Here is a 15,014-nt window from a genome sequence, read left to right as displayed (position 1 = left end):
TGAGGATTCAGCATTTGGGTAAGTCATTGGAGATGGTGAGAGATTGGAGGGTTGGTGAGGTGTATTGACGGGTGGGTGAGGTATATCAGAGGGTGGGTGAGGTATATCAGAGGGTGGGTGAGGTATATCGGAGGGTGGGTGACAGATTGGAGGGTAGGTGAGGTGTATCGGAGGGTGGGTGAGGTGTATCAGAGGGTGGTGAGGTATATCAGAGGGTGGGTGAGGTGTATCAGAGGGTGGGTGAGGTGTATCAGAGGGTGGGTGAGGTGTATCAGAGGGTGGGTGAACGGAGGGTGAGTGAGGTGTATCAGAGGGTGGGTGAGGTGTATCAGAGGGAGGGTGAGGTATATCAGAGGGTGGGTGAGGTGTATCAGAGGGTGGGTGAGGTGTATCAGACAGTGGGTCAGGTGTATCAGAGGGTGGGTGAATGAGGGTGGGTGATGTGTATCAGAGGGTGGGTGAGGTGTATCAGAGGGTGGGTGAGGTGTATCAGAGGGTGGGTGAGGTGTATCAGAGGGTGGGTGAGGTGTATCAGAGGGTGGGTGAGGTGTATCAGAGGGTGGGTGAGGTGTATCAGAGGGTGGGTGAGGTGTATCAGACAGTGGGTGAGGTATATCAGAGGGTGGGTGAGGTGTATCGGAGGGTGGGTGAGGTGTATCAGAGGGTGGGTGAGGTGTATCAGAGGGTGGGTGAGGTGTATCAGAGGGTGGGTGAGGTGTATCAGAGGGTGGGTGAGGTATATCAGAGGGTGGGTGAGGTATATCAGAGGGTGGGTGAGGTCTATCAGAGGGTGGGTGAGGTGTATCAGAGGGTGGGTGAGGTATATCAGAGGGTGGGTGAGGTATATCAGAGGGTGGGTGAGGTGTATCAGAGGGTGGGTGAGGTGTATCAGAGGGTGGGTGAGGTGTATCAGAGGGTGGGTGAGGTGTATCAGAGGGTGGGTGAGGTGTATCAGAGGGTGGGTGAGGTGTATCAGAGGGTGGGTGAGGTGTATCAGAGGGTGGGTGAGGTATATCAGAGGGTGGGTGAGGTCTATCAGAGGGTGGGTGAGGTGTATCAGAGGGTGGGTGAGGTATATCAGAGGGTGGGTGAGGTATATCAGAGGGTGGGTGAGGTGTATCAGAGGGTGGGTGAGGTGTATCAGAGGGTGGGTGAGGTATATCAGAGGGTGGGTGAGGTGTATCAGAGGGTGGGTGAGGTGTATCAGAGGGTGGGTGAGGTATATCAGAGGGTGGGTGAGGTGTATCAGAGGGTGGGTGAGGTGTATCAGAGGTTGGGTGAGGTATATCAGAGGGTGGGTGAGGTGTATCAGAGGGTGGGTGAGGTGTATCAGAGGGTGGGTGAGGTGTATCAGAGGGTGGGTGAATAGAGGGTGGGTGAGGTGTATCAGAGGGTGGGTGAATAGAGGGTGGGTGAGGTGTATCGGAGGGTGGGTGAATGGAGGGTGGGTGAATAGAGGGTGGGTGAGGTGTATCAGAGGGTGGGTGAATAGAGGGTGGGTGAGGTGTATCAGAGGGTGGGTGAATGGAGGGTGGGTGAGGTATTGGGGCCAAAACAGGAATTGCTGGAAAATCTCAGCAAGCCTGACAGCATCTGTGGAGAGAGAATACAGCCAATGTTTCGAGTCTGGATGGCCCTTCATCAGCTGTATTGGAGGTCAGGTAAGTGTGTGTGTGTGTGTGTGTGTGTGCGCCTCTGTGTGTGTGTCTGTGTGTATGTGTGTTGGTGTTTGTGTGTGTGTGTCTATCTGCGTGTCTCTGTATGTATGTGTGTGTCTCAGTCTGTGTGTGTGAGAGTGTGTGTCTGTGTGTATGTGTGTTGGTGTTTGTGTGTGTGTCTATCTGCGTGTCTCTGTATGTATGTGTGTGTCTCAGTCTGTGTGTGTGTCTTAGTCTGTGTGTGTGTGTGTGTCTTTGTGTGTGTGTGTCTGTGTGTGTGTGTGTCTTAGTCTGTGTGTGTGTCTGTGTGTCTTAGTCTGTGTGTGTGTGTCTCTGTATGTATGTGTGTGTCTCAGTGTGTGTGTGTGTGTTTGTGTCTTGGTCTGTGTGTGTGTGTCTCTGTATGTATGTGTGTGTCTCAGTCTGTGTGTGTGTGTGTGTCTTAGTCTGTGTGTGTGTGTGTGTCTGTATGTATGTGTGTGTCTCAGTCTGTGTGTGTGTGTGTGTCTTAGTCTGTGTGTGTGTGTGTCTCTGTATGTATGTGTGTGTCTCAGTCTGTGTGTGTGTGTGTGTCTCAGTCTGTGTGTGTGTGTGTGTCTTAGTCTGTGTGTGTGTGTGTGTCTGTGTGAGTTCTGCCTGGTGGATTTGCTGATTTATGACACACGTGGTTCAGGTTGGGTCAGGTCCACATCAGCTGGTTTACTGATTGTCAGGATGGGTACACTCTGGTCAGGGGCAGAGGGCAGGCCTGCTTCTATCGGTTGGTGCACTTTCAGCTGCAGGAGGAGTTAAAGATAACCTGACAACCACCAGTCAGCCCAGAATAGTCCCGGGAATCTCTGACAGCGAGTGTGGAACATCGAAGCTGCTCTCTCCTCACCCCAGGAGGCTGCTGAACCCTTGGCCATTCACTCCCTTATCCACCAAATCAGCATCTCTTACTACCCGCTCGATATAGCCTGAGGAGTTCTTGGTGTCTTTTGGTTATTGCTGGTAATCATACATCAAATCTGTAAAGATCAGAAAGTCTATGTTTAGCTTTGCCATGTTGTCTGGTGTCGTCTCCAGTGCAGTGTGAAAGGTGTCCCCTGGAACACACAATATTCCTCACTATTTACAGATATTCACAGATAATACAACAATATCAACATAATTCCACTATTGATGTAGCCCAGTCCATCACGCAAACCAGCCTCCCATCCATTGACTCTGTCTACACTTCCCGCTGCCTCGGGAAAAGCAGCCAGCATAATTAAGGACCCCCACGCACCCCGGACATTCTCTCTTCCACCTTCTTCCGTTGGGAAAAAGATACAAAAGTCTGAGGTCACGTACCAACAGACTCAAAAACAGCTTCTTCCCTGCAGCCAAAAGACTTTTGAATGGACCTACCTTATATTAAGCTGATCTTTCGTTACACCCTAGCTAAATACAAATAGGAAATATACAGTAAATGGCAGAATCCTTAAGAGTATTGATAGGCAGAGGGATCTGGGTGTACAGGTACACAGGTTACTGAAAGTGGCAACGCAGGTGGAGAAGGTGGTCAAGAAGGCATACGGCATGCTTGCCTTCATCGGCCGGGGCATTGAGTTTAAAAATTGGCAAGTCATGTTGCAGCTTTATAGAACCTTAGTTAGGCCGCACTTGGAATATAGTGTTCAATTCTGGTCGCCACACTACCAGAAGGATGTGGAGGCTTTGGAGAGAGTACAGAAAAGATTTACCAGGATGTCGCCTGGTATGGAGGGCATTAGCTCTGAGGAGAGGTTGGAGAAACTTGGTTTGTTCTCACTGGAACGACGGAGGTTGAGGGGCGACCTGATAGAAGTCTACAAGATTATGAGAGGCATGGACAGAGTGGATAGTCAGAAGCTTTTTCCCAGGGTGGAAGAGTCAATTATTAGGGGGCACAGGTTTAAGGTGTGAGGGGCAAGGTTTAAAGGAGATGTACGAGGCAGATTTTTTACATAGAGGGTGGTGGGTGCCTGGAACTCGCTGCCGGGGGAGGTAGTGGAAGTGGATACGGTAGTGACTTTTAAGGGGCGTCTGGACAAATACATGAATAGGATGGGAATAGAGGGAGATGGTCCCTGGAAGGGTAGGGGGTTTTAGTTCAGTCGAGCAGCATGGTTGGTGCAGGTTTGGAGGGCCAAAGGGCCTGTTCCTGTGCTGTAATTTTCTTTGTTCCTATGACTGTATCACTTCATTCTGCACTCTCTCCTTTCCTTCTCCCCTATGTACTCTATGAATGGTATGCTTTGTCTGTGTAGCACGCAAAAAACAATACTTTTCATTGTTCATCTATTAGTGTCACAAGTAGGCTTACATTAACACTGCAATGAAGTTACAGTGAAAATCCCCTAGTCGCCACACTCCGGAGCCTGTTCAGGTACACTGAGGGAGAATTTAACATGGCCAATCCACCTAACCAGCACGTCTTTCGGACCATGGTAGGAAACCGACTCAACTGACTCAAGAACAGCTTCTTCCTTGCTGCCATCAGACTTTTGAATGTATCTAATTTAGCAACGCCAATCCACCTAACCCGCACATCTTTGGACACAAAGAGGCAATTTAGCATGGCCAATCCACCTAACCTGCACATCTTTGGACACAAAGAGGCAATTTAGCACGGCCAATCCCCCTAACCTGCACATCTTTGGACACTAAGGGGCAATTTAGCATGGCCAATCCACCTAATCTAATCTCATGTGAGTGTACCTTTAAGAAAGGTTTTTTAAAAAATCATGCAGTTTACAGCTTCAGCGATGTCATTGGGTGGTGGAGCTAAGCTGTGGCAGTCAGGTGATAGGGTTTTTTTCCTTTGGGTTTTCAGTTTTGTTTTGGGGAGTGTGTTGGAAGAAGTTTAGCAGCAAGCTAAGAAGCAGTCTCTCTCTCTCTCTCTTCCTGTTCTTCTCTTTGTTTGGTTCTGAAACTATTATCAGTTCGCTGAAGGAGAGGCTTATTGCCATCCTGCCTTAATTTGACTACAACCTCTTCTGAGTTTCTTCACAAGGGATTTTCAGCACTCAACCCAGGAGGCTGGATTCCTGTAACAAATGCACATTAACCTATGCTGTACTGTGCTTATTTTGAGGGTTTTGTGTATTGGATGTTGGATTTGGTTGGGACACGTTAGAGATATTCCTTAAGAGTTATACATTATCGTGGTTGTTGTGTTTCTCGTTTGTAATTGTTGAAAGTTCTTACTGATTGTCTTACTGTACATGTCAATAATATTCTTAATTAAACTTTGTTTTTGATACAAGTTCCTCGTGGCTCAGTTGAATCGCACCTGAAGTGAAACATCTCATACTCCTCCCAGCCAAATTCACCATAAAACGTTACAGGTCAGGCGAGCTTCACAGAACACCTTGAAGTATCCAACACGATTTGAACACTACTCACCTTTGGAGCCTAAAGGGCAATTCAGCATAGCCAATCCCCCTAACCTGCACATCTTCAGGGGAAATGGGTGGCACAGTAGCACACTGGTTAGCACTGCTGCCTTAGAGTGCCAGGGACCCGAGTTCAATTCCAGCCTTGGGTCACTGCCTGTGCGGAGTCTGCACATTCTCCCCCGTGTCTGCGTGGGTTTCCTCCGGGGGCTCCGGTTTCCTCCCACAGTCCAAAGATGTGCAGGTTAGGTTGCCCCTTCGTGTAAGGGGGAGTAAATATGAGGGGTTATGGGGCCTGGGTGGGATTGTGGTTGGTGCAGACTTGATGGGCCGAATGGCCTCCTTCTGCATTGCAGGGATTCTAGGATTTTTTAAAACCAGAGCACCCGGAGGAAACCCACACAGAGATGGGGAGAATGTGCAAACTCCACACAGACAGTGACCCGAGGCCGGAATTGAACCCGGGACCTTGGCGTTGTGAGGCAGCAGTGCTAACCACCGTGACACCAATCTCCAGACCATATCTGCAATGGGGAATGATTAACAGAGTGCAATGTCTGCTGTTAAAACCACCTGAGACCCCACTGCAAACTCCAATCCCTTACCATATTGTTTGACATTCACATTGTCTCCAAGTGTAGCCACCTAGTGCCTGAACTTCCCTGAGACTCAAAGACCAGCACCTTCATTGCGAGAGTTTTCGAGTACAGGAGCACGGATGTGTTGTTGCAATTATACAGGGCCTTGGGGAGGCCACACCTAGAGTATTGTGTGCAGTTTTGATCTCCTTTTCTGAGGAAGAATGTTCTTGCTCTTGAGGGAGCGCAGCGAAGGTTTACCAGGCTGATTCCGGGGATAGTGGGACTGATGTATGAGGAGAGATTGACCAGGTTAGGATTGTTTTCGCTGGAGTTCAGACAAATGAGGGGGGATCTCATAGAGACTTATAAAATTCTAACAGGACTAGACAGGGTAGATGCAGGGAGGATGTTCCCGATGGTGGGAGGGAGTCCGGAACCAGGGGTCACAGGCTGAGAATTCGGGGTAGACCATTTAGGACGGAGGTGAGGAGACATTTCTTCACCCGGTGAGCCTGTGGAATTCATTCCCACAGGAAGTAGTTGATGCCAAAACATTGAATGAGGGCGGCACGGTAGCACAGTGGTTAGCACTGCTGCTTCACAGCTCCAGGGACCTGGGTTCGATTCCCGGCTTGGGTCACTGTCTGTGTGGAGTTTGCACATTCTCCTCGTGTCTGCGTGGGTTTCCTCCGGGTGCTCCGGTTTCCTCCCACAGTCCAAAGATGTGCGGGTTAGGTTGATTGGCCGTGCTAAAATTGCCCTTAGTGTCAGGGGATGCGTAGGTTAGAGGGATTAGTGGGTAAATATGTAGGGATATGGGAGTAGGGCCTGGGTGGGATTGTGGTCGGTGCAGACTCGATGGGCCGAATGGCCTCTTTCTGTACTGTAGGGTTTCTAAGATTCTAAGTATTCAATAGGCGGCTGGATATAGCACTTGGGGGGAATGGGATCAAAGGTTATGGGGAGAAAGCAGGATGAGGCTATTGAGTTGGATGATCAGCTATGATAGTAATGAATGGCGGGGCAGGCTCGAAGGGCCGAATGGCCTCCTCCTGCTCCTATCTTCTATGTTTCTATCTGCAGTAGCTGTGATCCGCCAGCAGAGGGTGGGGTTTAATCACAAGATGGTGAAACGGGTTTCAGGTGGAGAATATTTTTGACCCTTGCTCTCAGTCATTCATTCACCCAGAGATCACCCATTGTAGCAGCCTGCTGGTTCTGACATGACTTTAGACTTTCCACTCCCAATGACAAATCCACTCATGTAATGATCTCCCCTTCCTGTAAGAATTTTCCCAGCTCAATGACCTGTAATATGCAGTCGGAACTCCCTGTCCAAAGTTGCTGCTGAGCCTCTACAAGCATTTCCACAGCTGCTCCTCCAGTGTGTTGCTTCTTTGTACAGGCTGGCCGGGTTCACTCAGGGGCAAAAGCATCTTTTTCAAGGAGGGCAATGAGGGAATTTTTTTTACATTTATTTATGAGTGTCACAAGTCGGTTTACATTAACACCGCAATGAAGTTACTGTGAAAATCCCTTAGTCATCACACTCTGTTTGGGTACACTGAGGGAGAATTTAGCATGGCCAATGCACCTAACCAGCATGTCTTTCAGACTGCGGGAGGAAGGGGCGGCACGGTGGTGCAGTGACTTACACTGCTGCCTCACAGTGCCAGGGTCCTGGGTTCAATTCCAGCCTTGGGTCACTGTCTCTGTGGAGTCTGCACATTCTCATTTCATGAGTGGATTTTTCTTTGGGAGTGAAAAGTCTAAAGTCATGTCTGCGTGGGTTTCCTCCCACAGTCCAAAGATGTGCGGGTTAGGTGGATTGGCCATGCTAAATTGACCGTAGTGTCAGGGAGATGAGCAGGGTAAATGTGTGGGGTTGCGGGAATAGGGCCTGGGTGGGATTGTGGTCGGTACAGACTCAATAGGCTGAATGGCCTCCTTCTGAACTGTAAGGAAGGCTGAAACCAGAGTAAACCCACGCAGACACAGGGAGAACGTGCAGACTCCGCACAGACAGTGACCCAAGCTGGGACTCAAACCCGGGTCCCTGGTGCTGTGAGGCAGCAGTGCTAACCATTGTGCCACCATGCCACCAACCTGTACAAACTGGCCTGGTCTGCCAGAGGCTCTGCTGATATACAAAATGGACAGGTCAAGCTAAAGTTGGCTTTGGACCCTTCGAGGATGTGATTGGGGAATGAATAACGGGAAATAAGGAAATGACTGAGACTTTGAAGAAGCATGTTATGTTGTCTTTACTGTAGAATACAGAAAAGGAATCCCAAAACTAGTAAAGAAAATAAAGGGCAGTGGGGAGGTTGGAAATTAAAACGATCACTATCTTGTTGTTGGTGCATTGGCCTCCATTACAAAGAGGTTAGAATACCAGAGTAAAGAAGTCTTACTGCAATTAAGTAGGGCCATGTTCAGACATTCAGGGTACTTTTCATTAGTTAGAGAGATTAGGATCCCAGGCACAGCCTCAGAGTAAAGGGACAACCCTTTAGAATGAGATGAAGTGGGATTTTCACAGTAACTTCATTGCAGTGTTAATCACAAGCCTACTTGTGATTAATAAATATATAAATTTCTTCAGGCAGAGGATGGAGAATCTGTGGGAATTCATTGCCACAGAAGGCTGTGGAGGCCAGGTCATTGAGTATATTTAAGACAGAGATAGATAGGTTCTTGATTGGTAAGGGGATCAAAAGTTATAGGGAAAAGGCAGGAGAATCGAGCTGAGAAACTTATTAGCCATGATTGAATGGTGGAGCAGACTTGATGGGCCAAATGGCCTAATTCTGCTCCTATATCTTATGGTCTTATGATGCATAGCTTTGGCCTCCTCCTTACCTAGGGAAGAGCATAGGAATAGGGATGTTTTACTGCAATTGTACAGGGCGTTGGTGAGGCCACACCTGGAGTAGTGTGTGCAGTTTTGGTGTCCTTATCTGAGGAAGGATGTTCTTGCTATAGAGGGAGTGCAGCGAAGGTTTACCAGGCTGATTCCTGGGATGGCAGGACTGTCATATGAGGAGAGACTAAATTGGTGAGGATTATATTCATTGGAGTTTCGAAGAGTGAGAGGGGGGATCTCATAGAAACTTATAAAATTCTAACAGGGTTAGACAGGGTAGATTCAGAAAGAATGTTCCCGATGGTGAGGGAGTCCAGACTGAGGTGAGGAGAAATTTCTTCACCCAGAGGATGATGAACGTGTGAAATTCACTCCAACAGAAAGTAGTTGAGGCCAAAACTTTGTGATTTCAAGAAGAAATTAGGTATAGCTCTTGGAGCTAAAAGGATCAAGAGATATGGGGAGGGGGGTGGGTTGGGGGGGGTGGGTAGGTGGGATCAGGATATTGAATTTGACGATCACCCATGATGAAAATGAATGGCGGAGCAGGCATGATGGGCCGAATGGCCTATTCCTGCTTCTAGTTTCTATGTTTCTCTAGCAACCTAAGAGAGAGTGTAACAAAGGTTCATTATACAGATTCCAGGGATAAGGGGATTATTCTATGGTGAGGGATTGAGCAGAATGGGCTGATTTTCCTTACAGTTTGAGTATGGATCTATTTGAAACCTTTTGATACGATCGCAGATAATGTTACTACTGAACAGACAGGTCCCAGAATGGAACCCCGCCTCAATAGATTGCAACTTTTACTTGTTGTTTAGAGATGTGATGAACAGAGTCACAAGAGTGCCAATTAACTTTAAATAACAGGATAAAATATTTATTAACCAGTGAAAGATGAACTATAATACATTCACTGCCATTGCACTTTCACAGATATATACAGATTTATAAGGATTACACAAGTTACAGTATAATGTTCTCAGTAAGTACACAGTCCCTGAAAACCAACAGGCTAACTGTGGTCAGATACACCACACTCTGAAACCAAGTGACAGATGCCACCCAATACATCTGTGGATTTCTCGTCAATTCCACCTCCCCCCCCCCCCCCCCCGATGCTTCTCACACTGAGCCAACTGGTATAACTGGAATCTGACTTCCACCCGAGTGTTTCCAAACTTCACTCTTGGATAGCACAATTTGGAATCTACTCCCAAACAACACTTCCTCTTGGATGCTTTCACCAAGAATCCACTTCCAGGATTTCAATCTCTCCTTTTTATATTCCTCTGTCTTGGGCTGCCAGGTGCATTCAAACTTCCACACAATTTTGCAGGTGCCCAGTCATGTCAACAGAACATCACTACTTCACAGGATGGTGAATGTTTGAAATTCCCCGCTGTGGCTCTTCAGTTACTGAATACACAAAAAACCATGATTCATTGAATTTTGGAAACAAAGGGAATCAGAGATCAGGGATACAGCTCATGAAAGTGGATTTGAGGTCGATCAGTCATGATCTTATTGAATGGTGGACAAGCTCCAAGGCCAAATGTCCCACTCATGTGGCACAATGGTTAGCACTGCTGCCTCACAGCACCAGGGACTCAGTTCGATTCCAGGCTTGGGTCACTGTCTGTGCGGAGTCTGCATGTTCCTCCGCCCCCCCCCCCGCCCCCTGCATGGGTTTCCCCTGGGTGCTCCGGATTCCTTCTATAGTCTGAAAGACGTGCTGGTTAGGTGCATTGGCCGTGCCCCCTTAGTGTACTCAAACAAGTGCTGAAGTGTGGCTACTAGGGGATTTTCACAGTAACTTCATTGCAGTGTTAATGTAAGCTTACTTGTGACACTAATAAATAAGCTTTAACTATTTATGACATTTACTCCTCCCTCAAAGGCTGCAATCCAGTTGACAGGGTTGGTAACGGAACAATGGCGGCTCCTTTTCCCACAGTACATGGCGGCTGGGAAAGGCCTCTATCAGTGAGCTGGGCCGCGCTGCATTCTGGGAGGCAGAATTCGCTGCACATGCGCAGCTTCCACACCGCAGCTACTTTTTATTATTTTTTAACCTCCTCCCCTGTCAGACCCTCTGTTCACCCTCGATTCTGAAGAGTCGCTGTTTCTTTTAGCTTATTGGATTTAAAATAAACAGGAAGTGGTTGTCGGGTTGTCAAGCCAACATGGCGGCCCTTCTGAGCTCGACAAAGAGCAGCGGCCGGCAAGAAGCGACCCTCGGAGGACCAGAGTGAAGAGGAGGGCCTGAGGAGAGTTGGAGTGTGCCCTAACGGACATGAGAGGAAACAGCAGCCGGCATGGTCTCCCTTCCCAAAGGGTTGTTCAATTGTTAGTGACATTGGGAACCTTTTCAAATATAAACCTCAGTTTCTAAATTCACCAACAATAACAACCATTCACCAAAAGAGAAAATGCTGGAAAATCTCAGCAGGTCTGGCAGTATCTGTAAGGAGAGAAAAGAGCTGACGTTTCGAGTCCAGATGACCCTTTGGCAAAGCTAAAAGGCACGGAAAGTGGGGAGATATTTAAACTGTAGAGTGAGGGAATTAAAGATCCCACAAAAACAAGGGGAAAGACTAAGAGGTGCTAATGACAGTCCATAGAGAGAATAGAAGATGTGAATGGCCAAATGGCAGAGAAGCTGAAATCAGAGGGTAAGCTGTGACAGACGAAGATGTTGGGGGTGGGTTGGAGAGAGGTAAAATTGAGAAAAAGGGGAAGTCCAAAGATGTGCGGGTTAGGTTGATTGGCCAGGTTAAAAAAAAAATTGCCCCTTAGAATCCTGAGATGCGTAGGTTAGAGGGATTAGCAGGTAAATATGTGGGGGTAGGGCCTGGGTGGGATTGCGGTCGGTGCAGACTCGATGGGCCGAATGGCCTCCTTCGGCACTGTAGGGTTTCAATGATTTCTATGATTTCTATGAAAGGGGGAATAAAGGTAAGGAAAGGGGTTATAAAATAGGGGGGAAGAAAAATAAAGAGAGGGAATAAAGAAATAAAAGGTAGAGAACAGTAAAAAAAAAATTAAAACAAAGGGGTGGAGGTGGGGCAGAGCGAATCATCTGAAATGGTTGAATTCAATGTTGAGACCGGAAGGCTGTAAAGTGTCTAAGCCGGAAGATGCGATGCTGTTACTCCAGTTTGCGTTGAGCTTCACTGGAACATTGGCAGCAAGCCAAGGACAGACATGTGGGCATGGGAGCAGGATTGTGTGTTAAAATGGCAAACAACGGGGAGGTCAGGGTCCTAATTGCACACAGACCGAAGCAAAGCGATTACCCAGTCTACGTTTGGTCTCTGCGATGTACAGGAGATGTCAACTTCAGATGATTAGTTCTACCCCACCTCGATCCCTTTATTTTCATTTCATTTAATTTTTAACTGTTCTCTACCTTTTATTTCTTTATTGTCTTTATTTTTTTTCCTCCCCACTCTTTCCCCCTATTTTATACCCCCTTTCCATACATTTTCTTCTCCTTTGCTTCCCCTTTTCCTCAATTTGACCTCTCTCCCACTCATCCCCCCACATCCTCATTTGTCACAGCTTACCCTCTGATTTCAGCTCCTCTGCCATTTGGGCATTCACACCTTCTATTCTCTCTGTGGGCTGCCATTAGCAGCCCTTCCCCTTGTTTTTGTGGCTATGGCTCTTCTTCCATTCCCTCACCCGACAGTAAAAATATCTCCCACTTTCTATGCCTTTTAGCTTTGACAAAGGGTCATCTGGACTCGAAATGTCAGTTCTTTTCTCTCCTTACAGATGCTGCCAGACCTGCTGAGATTTTCCAGCATTTTCTCTTTCGGTTTCAGATTCCAGCATCCGCAGTAATTTGCTTTTAAAAGAACCATTCACCCTGCAGAGCTGTTTCACCCTCATTCCCAGTCTCTATTCCACCTTTTTCACATTTACCAGGATGTTGCCTGGTCTGGAGGGCATTAGCTATGAGGAGAGGTTGGAGAAACTTGGTTTGTTCTCATTGGAACGACAGAGGTTGAGGGACGACCTGATAGAAGTCTACAAGATTATGAGGAGCATGGACAGAGTGGATAGTCAGAAGCTTTTTCCCAGGGTGGAAGAGTCAATTACTAGGGGGCACAGGTTTAAGGTGCGAGGGGCAAGGTTTAAAGGAGATGTACGAGGCAGATTTTTTACACAGAGGGTGGTGGGTGCCTGGAACTCGCTGCCGGAGGAGATAGTGGAAGCAGATATGATAGTGACATTTAAGGGGCGACTTGACAAATACATGAATAGGATGTGAATAGAGGGATATGGACCCTGGAAGAGTAAGGGGTTTTAGTTCAGTTGGGCAGCATGGTCTGTGCAGACCTGGATGGCCGAAAGGCCTGTTTCTGTGCTGTAATTTTCTTTGTTCTAACTGTGGTATGAGATACTTTACACATTAAAGTTAAACCTCATAATATGTCAAATTTAATATCTGCTTAGGGGGCCTGAGAAAGCAGTTAAACCATCAATTGCACTCCAATCCTTGCTATGCTTACACTTTCTAATTTCAGAATAAAACAGTTTCACTTTTGCCTGTGTTATTTTTCTAATGTGCTCCCTGGGTGATTGGAGTATGATTGAGATTATGAAGCAGCAACACTTTTCTCCTCTGGAACAGATCAGCCTGTACGCTACTCTGGATGTTAACATTGTCAAAGCTAATTGAGGTGTAATTAATTCAGCCTCATTGTGTTTATTGTGTACTGGGGAAAGGTCACCTGTTTACATGAGAATCAACACCAAATTACAATAGGGAAACTTTCCTTGACAATTTTGTTTGAACTTGTTTTGAGGTTTGTAACTGACAATATGAATAGAAAGAGTATCTTATCCAGTCCCATAGCTTGGTATGGCTCCTGCTCTGACCAACACATCAAGAAACTGCAAAGGGTTGTGAATGAAGCCCAGTCCATCACGCAAACCAGCCACCCACTCATTGACTCCGTCTACACTTCCCACTGCCTCGGAAAAGCAGCCAGCATAATTATGGACCCCACGCACCCCGGACATTCTCTCCTCCACCTTCTTCCATCGGAAAAAATATATAAAAGTCTGAGAACATGTACAAATCGACTCAAGAACAGCTTCTTCCCTGCTGCCATCAGACTTTTGAATGGACCTACCCTGCATTAAGTTGATCTTTCTCGACACCCTAGCTATGACTGTAACACTACATTCTGCACTCTCTCCTTTCCTTCTCTATGAACGGTATGTTTTGTCTGTATAGCGTGCAAGAAACAATACTTTTCACTGTATCCCAGTACATGTGACAATAATAAATCAAATCTATGTACTCTATGAACAGTATGCTTTATCTGTATAGCGCGCAAGAAACAATACTTTTCACTGTATCCCAGTACATGTGACAATAATAAATCAAATCTATGTACTCTATGAACAGTATGCTTTATCTGTATAGCGCGCAAGAAACAATACTTTTCACTGTATCCCAGTACATGCGACAATAATAAATCAAATCTATGTACTCTATGAACAGTATGCTTTATCTGTATAGTGCGCAAGAAACAATACTTTTCACTGTATCCCAGTACATGCGACAATAATAAATCAAAGAGTGAATTTATAGAATTTCTAAAATTCTATAAATTCTCAAACTCCTCTGAGATAAAAACATTCTGCGCACGCGCACAGCTGCGAAGACGTCACGGGCGTTCCGCGCACGCTCCCGGTCAGCGCGCAGGCGCAGACCCGCCATCTTGCTTGGGTAGGGCGTTGAGAGTCTTTATTTCAAACCGAATGGCGAAAGGAAGGACCGACCCTTCAGAACAGAGGGGGAGCTCAGAGTCTGAGCCGGCGAGGAGGTGAATAGCGATCAAAGCGGTGGTGAAGCTGCCGCGGGTCAAGCGACCGGGAGGAGGCCAACTGCCCTCCCAGAGTGCAGCGCGGCCCCGCTGCCCCGATAGAGGCCTTTCCCAGCCGCCGGGCACTGTGGGAGTAGCGGCCGCCATTGCTCCAGCACCATCTCAGCCTGCAGTGGAAGGAATTAATGACTCAAATGGGAGCATCAATACCCCAGTTGGCCCTTCGAGCTTGTCTGCCACTCAAAATACCCTGCTTGTTCTTCTACCTCAACTCCACTTTAGTTAAAGTTTATTTATTCGTGTCACAAGTAGGCTTGCATTAACACTGCAATGAAGTTACTGTGAAAATCCCACATTCGCCACAGTCCGGTGCCTGTTCGGGTAACACTGAGGGAGAATTTAACATGGCCAATGCACCTACCAGCACGTCTTTCGGACTGTGGGAGGAAACCGGAGCACCCGGAGGAAACCCACGCAGACACTGGGAGGACATGCCGACTCCCACACAGACAGTGACCCAAGCCGGAATTCGAACCCGGGACCCTGGCACTGTGAGGTAGCAGTGCTAACCACTGTGCCGTATTTGAGCTGTATCCATAATCACTGATTCCCTCCAATCAACCCATCTGGGTTTTGTATGCATTCTCTGACATAGCAGG

The sequence above is a fragment of the Mustelus asterias genome, chromosome 31 (genome assembly GCF_964213995.1).
Source record: "Mustelus asterias chromosome 31, sMusAst1.hap1.1, whole genome shotgun sequence".
In the NCBI taxonomy this organism is placed as follows: domain Eukaryota; kingdom Metazoa; phylum Chordata; class Chondrichthyes; order Carcharhiniformes; family Triakidae; genus Mustelus; species Mustelus asterias.
This window is presented reverse-complemented; position numbering follows the sequence as displayed.